Genomic DNA, 12,713 nt, shown 5'->3' on the forward strand with positions numbered 1-12,713 from the left:
GTTTATAAGTTACATATCCTTTCTTCTGTTTTGAAGTTTATTATTTTACATTGCATTTACTCTGCTATACCACAAAATATGAGGACTCACTTCCATCAAAACATCCTACTTTATTTGTTGATCCATGTTTCCTTCTCCATCACTCATTTTTCTTCTCAGTCTCTAGAGGACAAAATTCTACTTTCAACTTTGATGAGACGAAACCTTTTAGATTCGACATATGAGTAAGATCGTGCAGTGTTTGTCTTTCTGTTCCTGGCTTATTTCATCTAACGGGAGTTTATTTAAAAGAGAAGGTAATTAAGCTTTTGGATGTGCTCAGAAGTGAGTCAGAGGTGAAATGGTAGATAATGATGTCTTAGAGGTCTTTAGAAGTTCACTGGATTAAAATGGATTCAGTAAGTAGGCAGCTGGCAGGAAGTGGAAAACATGAATTTTACAGGTTGGTTTATTAATATAACTTCTATAGTAATATAATAAAAAATAGGAAAAATGAAATTCAAACTTTTGAGAAAAGTAAAATTGTGGTGTTTTAGGATTTAGTTGTAGAAATTAAAACATTCTTTTATTCACAGATCTTTAAAATTATCTTTTTGAGTTTAATGGTATCTCAGAAAATAATTTTTACCTTCTTTTATTATAGTCTATTGCTAGGGATAGGGAAATAGCACTTCTCATAAGTTACAAACTCAGCAAACTTAACCTATATTTGATTTCCAGCCCCCATGGAAAAGCCAGGGAATGTGGTGCTTGTATATTCTCAGCACTGTGGGCAGAGGCTGTGAGCTCACTGTTTGGCTTTTGTTTGCCTTTGTCAATGTTTCACAACCTGGAGTTATCCAGGAAAATTGAGACTTAGTTGAGCAATTATCTCCATCATATTGCCCTGTGTTAGAGTCTATCTGACATTTTCTTGGTTGATCATTGTGTGAGGGGCCAGTCCACTGTAGATGCTACCACTCCTTGTTTAGATAAGAGAGCAGATTGAGTAAGTCAGTCAGCAATGTTCTTCTATTGTCTTTGCTTCAGTTGCTGCCTCCAGGCTCTGGCCTTGAGGTCCTGTCTTGAGTGATGGACTATATAAACTGTAAGATAAAATAAACCCTTTCCTCCACAAGTTGCTTTTGGTCGTGGGTTCTATTATAGCAATGGAAAACAAATGACGACAGGAAGAGCATCCCTGGGGCTTGCTAATTATCCCAGAGAGCTAGATTGAACAAGCTTCAGATCAACGAGAGACCTTGTATCAACCCAAATAGGGAAGGCAACACCTGAGGTAGAATGGTCTCTGCACACTTGATGTTGTGCACAGACCTACAGGAAGACACAAGCATATTCTAAAGTATTTACTGTCTGGCGTGATCGAATTGTATATATCATCCACTAAACTTGAACTCTGTCAAGAAATATTGTGGGTTCTGGAATAATATACAGTGTTTTAGCCATGGTAGCTGCTCTACAAACATGTTGGAACAAAAGGTAACTAGAACACCTGCTTCCTTCTTAATGGTCGCGTATTCCAAAGATATATTGTTGATTGCTTTCTTAGCTACAAACACAAATACAGGAAAAGGCAGGGTGGTGTATTTCAGCCTGGTAATGCATCCTTACCTCACGAAGGTCGGCAACCCTGAAAATCTGATGTTCAGACACTTGCCTCCGCTCAATCTCAGGGAAAGCTTGTATCAACTCAGACTCACATATTTTTCCTGGAAGGAATTGACTTCCTGCTTCGGTGTTGAGGTGGTTGCTTATGTACCATTTCAAACAGGAATCTAACATTTTCAAAACATCAACACAACATACCTTCCACTTCACAGCTTGAGTCTGGTGTAAAATATTTCATTTCTGAGAACCTAGCTCCCAAAGAAGACCTATTTACCTCATAATAAGATAATTACCAACAAATGAGACATGATAAAAACATTCCTGTCTGCCTATCAAAAGTCTTTTCAGCAGGGCATAGGGGAATCTTCCATTTCTTTTGATGACCAGTAAATATTTCAGAAGGGTTATGTATTCATTACTTAATATAAAGCATATGTTGATGCTGATTGAAACTGTCAGTAGTGACTTTAAAATTCAGAGTCTTAAATGGAATGATTAAAGAAGGAAGTAGATGATCAAGTTTCCCGAACACCTTCTAGAGCATGGCTATGTAATTCGATTAATGTTTGCTAATGTATGCCAGGCTGGACATTTGACTTATAAGTGCAGAAATGTTCTGAAGCTAAGTGCATCAGGCCGCGCTGGTACAAGTCTTTGAACAAGTTGCTGGTAATTTAAAAACGAGTACTGCGGTTTTCAAAGTTCCAGTTGTATGAAGGTATTAGAAGTCTGAACACCTATAAAATATATGGTGAATATTCTTAAAATATACCTCCAAAATTTTCAGATACTTTTTAAAAATGACATTCCCATTTTTGTTTTTAATGCCCAAGGATAAAAGATGGATTTCAATTTTTTTTATCTTGATTTGAGGAAAGAGTTCCCTGGACATTGTGGGGAGTCATTTATTACACCTCAACTCAAAGGTCCAATTCGATTAGACCTTGGCAAATAGACCTCACAGCGAAGCTGCCTATGACACTGCATTTCTCTGGCTAGAAATACTCTCTTATTGTCATTAAGAAGTGTAAATGGTGTATAAAAAGCAAACTGATAGGAGCTGAAGGATTTTATGTCCTGTTCTCACGCTATGCCCTGTCTCTCGCAGAGTTCACGATAGCTGCGCTGTGAACTTTATCGGTATCATATGCCCACAATCCATCCAAGAAACCACCATGGTCCTAGAATAACCACATAGGCCACTTCTGCACCCTACCTGGACTGATAGAAAGAACTTGAAGGACAGTGCAATTTCATACTTTTATAAAAATTGAGTGGGTTTTCTTTTAGGCTTGTTATCTTCTTTTCTCTTGGATTTTAATGTGATGTTTGCTTAAAAATAAGCAAAAGGTTAGTACTTAGGTGTTAATATATTCTTTAAGGAAGTTTGCACAATGTGTACATGCCCAACTTTTCAGGAAGAGTAAAAGAACAATTATGCCTTCAACTCTTTTACAAGCTAAATGATAGAGAAATAATTTGTTTATTTATAGTTTGCATAAATTAAACGATGCAGTGAGGGTCATTACATACTCGCCACCTAGAAGATACAGACTTGATCCTAAGACTAGACTTCACTGTGTGTTTAACTCCGACACTGTGTCATAATTCTAAGCAGTGTGTCCTTTTTGTAGGATTGGATGTTCTAGAAATCTGTACACTGCAAACTTTATTGTGACTGCTTATAATCATATAGAACTAGATTTAAGTTAAAATATTTTAAAACCATTCCAAAAACTCCCATTGACTAATCCTTCTTGAGTCGACTTTAATGATCTCATAGACATTTACTTGCACTTTGTGTTAATCATTTAAGTGTCTTAGATTTATATCCTACTTTGTGTCTCCGTTTCTGTGATCAAACACTAACCTAAACTAACTTGGGGATGAGAGGATTAATTTCATCTTACAAAGTCTAATCTCTCCTCCAGACATGTCAGGGCAGGAGCTCAAGGCAGAAACCTGGGTGCAAGAACTGAAGAAAGGCAATGGAAGAATCCTGCTTATTGAATTGCTCCCCATGACTTGTTCACCTTGCTCTCATATAGAACCTAGGACTACCTGCTGAGGATGGCAAAACCCACAGTGAGCACTTCATCCCTCCCCCCACACATCAACTATTAGTCTGGAAAATGCCCAACAGACTTGACCACAGATGGAGGGAATTCCTCAATTATGGTTCACTTCCCAGGTTTCTCTAATTTGTTTAAAGTTGACAAAGACACTACCTGGCACAATGTCCAAACCTAGAATTTTTTCTGTGTTAAATTTGCTATGATGTTTCTTCTGTACCTTTTCATTAGAAATATATTATAAGAACATAAATTAACCTACCTATTGGTTCACAACTCTGGGATCTAGAATGTTAGGCACAGTAAAAATTAGTCTGCCCTAATTCTTACTATGGCTAGTTTTTAGAAAGACAGTATTGATTCCACAGAAAGCAAGGTGTTTTATTCTTATCATGTGGCATGGATATGAATTTTCTCCTAAGGATAATAATAACTCCATTGAATTTACAGAATGAGGTAAAAAAGAGAGTCTATAAATACATTTGATACTCAAAATCTGCCATTGGTCCATTGATAGGGGAGAGTGGGGAGCAGGAGAAGGAGATGGAGGGAAGCAGAGGGAAAGAGAGAGAGAGCACTCTGTAGACTGTGCTTGTTCCCGTTCTTTCCTACTTAAGTCTTCTTAACCTCTCTTTAAACTGTGCTTTCCTCTTATGCTTTAAAATTGGCAGAAGATCAAAAATCTATTTTTAGTGTGCTCTCTGTTTGCTCTATATGTTGATAAAGCAACATACAAGAAAAAAAACATGTCAATCTCAGAGTGGAAAAGACAGCATTTATTAATTTTTATCTGAATTTAGAACAGAGTTGCAGTCCTCACCTGAAATGAAGTACAGAGTAAACTCAGAATGTTGGGCAATGGCTCTTTTCCAATAAAATTCATTAAAAGATGACTTTTATTTATTTTAGTTATAGTCTTCTTCTCAGTGAGATGTGCAAAGTTGTAGGCAAGACGGTACGTTTGAGCCAGAGAACCCCATGGGTAAACAAACGGTCATATGTATGTCTGTCAAACACATACCATTTCAGATCAAACACCTCCTTCAAGAGCATGCTTCTATGATTGAGCTCAATCTGAAATCCGAAATATAATAAGGTTCAAGACCGTACTTACACATTTTTCATTTATTTACCTTTTGTTTTACAATATTAGGAACTGAATCCAGGATCTTGCACAATGTTGATCAACTGCTATACTTGCTGAATTACATCTCCAGCCCTTTTAGTTGGCTTGTTTTAGCAATGTATTCCTTCTTCATTTCTGCTAAGAAATGCAGTGTAGATGACTGTGGAGGTGAGAGTTGGGGAACAGGTGCTCTTTCAGCACCTCCTTGCCAGAACTCTTCCTCCGGCGGCGTTTGGGGATATGACTCATTTCTCTCTGCACTGAAGATGCTTGGCAGCCTGGCTGTCATGGACTGGGGACCCCGGGCCATGCCCTGTGACACTATCATCATTCAGTGCAAGGAGACCTGTGTTCACTACTCTAGAAAATAATTTGAAAACAGAACTACCCCAAATTTTGTTTGTTTCTGAAATTAAATCAATTAAACAGAGGTGGAATAAAACAGATATAGAATAAAAATTTCTACATCAGTAGCTACCAATACGTTCTTATTAGATCTACAACCTGTATTAGCACTCAATATCTAGTAAATGGTATTAATTTATGGCAGCAAATATTATGTTCTAAAAGTTTTAAGAAAATCTGAAAAAAATCATCAACTATGTTGTATCTGACCAGTTATAAGACCATGACAAACAAAAAACAGAATAAAAAGTCATTCTATTTTTAATTGTAAACTTTGGGGATTCAAATTTTAGAATTAATTCTATTGGTAAATACTCAAATATCCCACGAAGGCATCAAATGTATATGCCTAAATGGAAGGAGACACAAGACTGAGAACCACTCAAGTGCAGAAGAATGAATGACTTTAGGTCCTCTCTATCTCAAAACGCTATGGACTGTGTTTCTTCATACAGGGAATTAGATTTGAAAGAGGTAGAGAATAATGGTGAAGTGGAGGAAACTGTGAAAAATTGTCCTATGTTTTCAATTTCATCTCTCTTTCCACTCTTAGTCTTGAGGGTGATTTATCCGTGTATAGAAACAATATCTCAGACTCACTTTTATTGAGATTAGGTTGAGCTTTAGGGCTGATTTCTCACACTCCAGTCACCAGAAATATGCAAAAACTATGGAACTTTATCAATTTAAGGAAGTGTTTGAGATTAAAAGTAAATTGTGTTCTATAATCATGGGACAGAATAGAAAGTTATTCTTTAATTTAAACTTCATATTCACATTTTAAAATACTTTGCCTCAAAATTGGGCTTATTTATTGAAATGTTGTGTGTGCTATGTTAACTTCAGTAGGTTATAACATATACTATACTTCTAAAAAGATCAAAACTATGAATGCCTTTACACGGTCTGCAGGGAAGATGATTTACTTTCTTGATGTTCCTGTAGGACCACATCACTTACCTGCTCATACTCCTTGTTATTTTTTTCCACCATGGTCACGCAACAAGAACTCGGGGGGGGGGGGGGCTCACAATTTGCAGGAATGAAGCAGATGTGCTGAATGACATTGCTTGCCATTGGCTTTGAGTCATTGTTTATCAGTGGGGAACATGAGGTGCAGCAAGGTATGGTAAACATTGATGGTTCTCCAGGGAACGGAGCTGTCACTGACGTTGAAAGGAATAGCGGGGACTCAGGAAGGACAAAGATACCACAGTGATAATGCAGAGTGATGTGGAGGCTGACAAAAGTGATGCCTAAGTGAGCAGCTGGTACATGCAGGTGTGTACATATACATCTGTCATCATTGCACCCCATTAGGGAGATTGCTTCATTTGCATGGATGAAATCCACTTATAAAATAGCTCCCCGATTAAGAAGCATTCACTTCATAAGAGAATGCAAAGCTCTTTAAATGAATCTTACCAGTTGCCTTCTCTTTTCAAATATCAAATGCCACTGTGATGCTTCCATGATGGCATACAATTATATCGAAGCCTCCGGGCACAGTGCAGTGCTGAATGGTTTAATCAAGTCGACAGTATTAGAGCATATTTCTCAGCAATGTCTCCCTTTACAATCACGTCTGCTTGCACAGATCCTTCTGTGGTGTTTAGCTGACTTTTCTCCATCTCTGTAAGGCTCGCTGATTTTCCCTGAATGATCTTATTTAGGTCGACATTCTTTAGGGTCTGATTCTCCTCTCAACAGGATGTTGTCAAGCATGTCTACACAAGAAAGCCTATTGTGACCTCTAGAAAATTTAGTTTACCTCAACTTTATCCGCTTCAGATAAACCCTTGTGATTTTCTGTTCTTCAGACTCTACTTATCAGAAGCTTGCCCTCTACAAAGTAATTAAACTATTCTCTCAATGTCAAAGGAAGGCTTAGGAGTATGGGAAAAACTAAAAGCAAAGAAGCAATTGTGTTTTGATGGCCATCTTTTACACAAAAGTGGCAGATGTGTGATATTTTTCCTACTATCAAAGAACAAGTTTTGAGTGTTTAAAGACATTTGTGACATATGTATTGATCCAAAATACTTGTGACAGATTTTAGAGATATCTAACACTTTAATGAAGATGTGTATAACTGGAATCAGTAATCTTGGGTCACCATTGTCTTAGGGGTTCTTTACTGTGATGAGTCACCATGAACAGTTGGAGAGGAATTGGGTCTGTTTGGCTTACATTTCCATTCATCATTGAAGGAAGTCAGGACAGGAACACCAACAGGGCAGGAACCTGTAGACAGGAGCTGATGCAGAAACCATGGAGGGTGCTGATTACTGGCTTGCTTTCCATGGCTTCCTCAGCCTGCTTCTTTTGGAACCCAAAACCACCAGTGGTGGGATGGCACCTCTCACAAAGGGCTGACCCCGCCCCCATCCATCACTAATTAAGGAAATGTCATACAGCTGGATGTTATGGAGGCTCCCTGCTTTCACATGATTACTCTAGCTTGGGTCAAGTTAAAACAAGAGTGGCTAGCACAGACACGCATTGTGAAGTCACAGCTCTATGTTGAGAGTGATTCAGCATTTGGTTGGACTTGTCTGTGGATGGTTGGACTTGTCTGCCCTCTCTGGTATCTAAAAATGCTAGGATGTTTACTCATTTTTCCTGCCACATATCATTGTAGTAAAATTATAAATGACTCACAAAAAGGAAGATTTTTTAAGACAAAATAATTTTTAAAATTATATATTCTGACATGTTATCCCATGTAAATTGTTGGGAAATCAGCGTGTAGGCTGAACTGAATACCCTAAAAATCAAGTATAACAAGAATTGTCCCATAAGGTCACTGCTTATCATGAGGGAGACTATAAAAAAAGAAACAGGAGCTTTGGTCCCCTGAAGTTTACAAGGGGTAGAGAAAAGCAGGAACTACAATATCAAATAGAAAGAAAAATTAATTAGTAGTTATCAAAGAGTGGCATGGCTTTTATTTAAACATACTTTTTGTTTGTTTGTAATGAAGTATTGTATTATTAAGTAAATAATCAAATATCCAAATGCCTTTAGTAATTACCATCTTTCTAATTTCTATGCAAAGATGGTGGGTCAGATGCCTTTAGGTCATAATATTCTTAGCAGCATATAATGGCTTTTATTATTTCTTACTCAAGTCTTAAGATGATTAAAGTAGTGTAATATAAATACTTCCCATTTTTGCCTGGAAAAATAAATGATAGGTCAGATTCATAATAGTTGTTTATATTCTCAACTTTTATATTTCAAATACATGTAAAACACTAAAAACAATTAAAAATTAAATCAATTGTTAAAGTATTCATTTTCACTAATATGATAACTCTTGGTTAAACTCACTGTGAATGCTGAGGGTTTTTTTTTATTGAACTTCCCACTTCTCCTTTGGGCCTTCCAGTCTCTCTTAAAAGGTGGGATTTTCTGAATTTTACAAGTAATTGAATTGTTAAAGCTGTTGTCTCCCCATTTCACCTTGATCTCACCACTTTCTTCTTTTTTGGCAGACATGGTTTGACCCAGTGCCTTTCCTCCTAAGCAAATATAACAATGATACTTCTCATCTTTGTTGTTGGTTATCTTCTTATCTTCATCTATATATTATTCTCCAATACTTTTATAATAAACTTCTGGCGAATTCAGAATGTGAGCTGGTTTCTGTAAACATATTTGTTCTTTTGAGTCATTTTTCCTCTTTAATCTAGGAACATACTCATGGTTCCTCATGCGATAAATAACAACATTATGTTAGGATCAGGTGCCCCATTTGTCTAAAGCCCAAATGCTATTTCAAGAGTGTACCAACAATAATGTGTGTGGACTGAGACTCCTTTCTGATGGAACCACCTTGTCAACTGGATCCGTTCTGCATCATTAACCAATACTACTACAAATACAAGTCTGTTTTGGTCCCTGGCCTCAGTCTCCAGCTCTACTTCATATGGCCTCAGAAATGTTCATTATTCATAGGTCTTCATTTGGTCAAATGACTCCCGATGGAGTATGAGAGAACCAATTGTTCTCTGAGGGGTTGGGTTTTAAGCTGTTTTGAAACTCCAAATGCCAGATCACTGTTTAAGTTGCATTCTAAGTTCTTGGCAATGTGTGTCTATGGATTAATAGTTTATTTTTATGCCACTGAAATCAGTAGCAGAGGCGTGAGGGAATGAAGAGAGTTAAGTGCTGCTGTCATGCAGGTCTTGCAGGCAAATAATTTTTTTGATTCATTTTATATAAGAGCAAGATAGTGCTTCTTAAAATTTCCATGCATAAAACCATATACACCTCCACACAATACAGAATTTCTGACCCATGTCAGAAAAAACCACCTGCACATTTGGATGTTCAGTGACTTCACAGGAATTGTAGATAGGGTCACTTGGGGGAACGGCAAATACACTCCCAATGTACTAAAGAAGAACAAGACTCACAGAAGAGATGGTTTACATCATGTTTTATGTCTGTGAAATTGCCCTAATTTTCCTTATGAATATGCCTGCTTGTATTTGCACATTTTAAATTGCTTCTTTCTGTACATGCTAGATCAGGTTGCTTATTTCCCCCACATACAGTACTCAAAATAAGAACATGGCTAAACCTTGGTAAAGAATTTCATAATGTCATAGAATGTATTACACACAAAATGGACTTTGAACACACTGTGGTTTTATTAGTGACATTTGTGTTTAGTTAGACAGATCTTGGTCTGTTTTACAACTTTATTCTCTAAGTGGCATGAGAACATTGTGAGGTGAATCCCTCAGGAGTTCACAAACATGTCTGAGGATGAAGGTAGTAAGTAGTTGAAGCAAAATCAAAGTCTGATGCCCCTACCTCCATGCTTACTTCACAATGTCAGATGGTAGTATTTGTTCTGTGACTGTATTGTGTGCATTGGACATTTGCCTTAGACCATTTTTAGTAAGTGAGTCAAGTATTTTAAATATTAACTATTTCTATTTGACCATAGTAAATCATATCCATGTGAATCTAAAACACTAGAATTTTGTGTTTTGTAGTTAGATGTCTTTCATGTGACTGCTAAGCAATCTGGGTCTCAATATTCCTGTGTTGTGTATCACTATTCTTTGAATGGAAAGAGCTCTATGATTCTAACCAGCAGCTGGCACTATTTGATGTTTGGTGATTTCGTTGGTCGGGGGAGGTGGCTATATCACTAGGGTTTCTCTCTAATATAGGTATAAAGATCGTGTTTCATGAATACTACCGTTTTAAGGGAATGAATTCTGCCAGGGAGCTCGGGCTTGGAAGCAAGTTATTGCCTAGTTATTCCTTCTGATGAGGTTCCAGTCTTAGTTAATGTCTTCCTTGCAGCCTTGTGAACATTAAGCTGATGACTCATAAGAGCCAAGCCTGGCCTCCTGACCCTCACAAACTGAGCCGGTGAATGTGGGTCCTTTAATCCACTAACTTTCTGAGGTCCTGTTAAACAGAACTGGAAAGTGAGCACAACTTCCATTTCATTTTATCCTTTAAGCTTTGTAACTGATGTCTAGCAGGGTACTGAACTTATCTGTTGGAAGTATGTATAAATAAACACAGCATTTTCTAAGTCTTAAAACCACATCTAAATGAATATGACTGTGTTTTATATGACTGCCAGTGGGTATAGTAAGCAATTAATTTTTCTGTCTTTTGCTCCTTTTAGCTTCTATAAACCTTTCATTTTCTGAACAGACTAAGCATAACCGAATGCCTCAGTGAGCCTATTCTATATTAGCTATTTTATTTACTTTATGTTCCCTGCAGTGTTTCTTAAAAATCTTTTCAACATCTGGTAAACACATTCATAATACTTTCCCCCTCTTATTTATACACACAAACATTCCCTCAAGTTCATTAAACTCAAGCTCAGGGGAGCTCTTGTTTCTTCAGCACTCTGGCTTAGAGTTGTGCTTGTCAGATGACTGATAAAAAAGAGGCCACAGCCAGTAAGGCTGCAGGCCTCAGACAGCCCTCATCATGCCCTTATTTTTCTAAGGGCCCCAAGTGGAATATCATGTTTAATGTTCAAATAAAGTCTGAGGATGCAGTTCAGTTTTTAGAGAAACTGAGAGAGAATATCAGTACTGAAAGGACCAGGAGCCCGGGAGTGCAGTTCTGAAGACAAAAAAAGCACCAGAGGGCCAGTGTCCTCGTCATCCAGGTCTGAGGGCTGAGAACTAGGGGCCTGTGAGTGAAACTTCAGACAGAGAGGAGATTTATCCTTCCTCTCCCGCTGCGTTCAATCCATGCCCTCAACCGATCAAAATAAATGTCTGAAAAGGGGTAGCCATTTTTCTTTCATCATGGTGAGAGATTCTCATCATACATTCCAACAACATATTGCAGCTGAGTAAATGCCGAGCAGCTTGGAGAATTCATCTGTCCTCTCTTGAGCCAGACACTGGAGAAATCTTTGCAACCAAACATATACAGTTACCCATAGTTCCTTCCTGTCTGAGAGAGTAGAGTTTCTTTTAAAAGCAATGGAAAATGTGACTATGAAATGACATTATTATTGATATTGGTAATGGATTAGCAAATACATTGAAACACTTCCAGTAGTAATTTGAATACAGCAATTTCTTTACTTTTAATCCTTAGTAGTACAGGTATTTGTGTGTTACAGATGTGTATATGTGTGCGTATGTGTGTGTTGTATATGTGTGATGTATATATTCATGTCCATGTAAAGGAGTATGTGTGTTCATGTGTGTACTTGAAGGCCAGAGGATAGTATTGGGTTTTGCTACTAAGGCATCTTTCTAGTTTTTTGTTTGTTTGTTTGTTTTTACGAGATAGGGATTTTAGGGTTTTCCATTGGGCTGGTGCTCACAGAGTAAGTACTTGGAACCGGCTAGACAGTCTCAGGCATCCTACTCTCTCCATCTCCTCAGTGCTGGGATTCTACACACCAGCCATCACTCCTGGTGGGGATGCAACCGAGGTCTTCATGCTTGCATGACAGGCCCTTTAGTGACTGAGCTCTCTCCCCACTCTCTCACTGGCTTTGGAAATCATTCAAAAGTGCAAAAATCCCCAAGTTTGAGAAGAGATGTGGAACTGTGTCATTAGAAGAGAGAATCTAACAAGTTGCCATGATGCCTGAGACAGTAGAACTGCCAAGGTAGAAAACCGTGCATTTCTCTGCATTCTGAGACTGATGAAGCACCAGGGTGCCGACGGGCAGGTGCATCTGATTGGCTAGTTGAGTGACATTGCAGATTTCAGAGTCTCCTGTCTACTCACTGCCAAGATGCTTTCTGGGTTTCAGTAATAATGATAAATAAAAAAAAGTATTGGTTATTTATTTAATGCCGCCAACAGCCTTCCAGAAACACTGAATTAGGTTATACTTGTGCTTGAGCTCCTTCAGTGGCCTCTGGTGACAGGTTCAGTAGGAACACCTTAGGACAGGGATGAACTCCTTCATGACCTGGCCTCATAGCATCTGCTGGGTCTCACCCTCTCCCACTCTCCCTCCCCACATTATCTTTCATCCACTTGTT

The sequence above is a fragment of the Microtus oregoni genome, unplaced genomic scaffold (assembly GCF_018167655.1).
Source record: "Microtus oregoni isolate MIOR12 unplaced genomic scaffold, Mior012 000060F_ref0000265, whole genome shotgun sequence".
Taxonomy (NCBI): Eukaryota; Metazoa; Chordata; class Mammalia; order Rodentia; family Cricetidae; genus Microtus; species Microtus oregoni.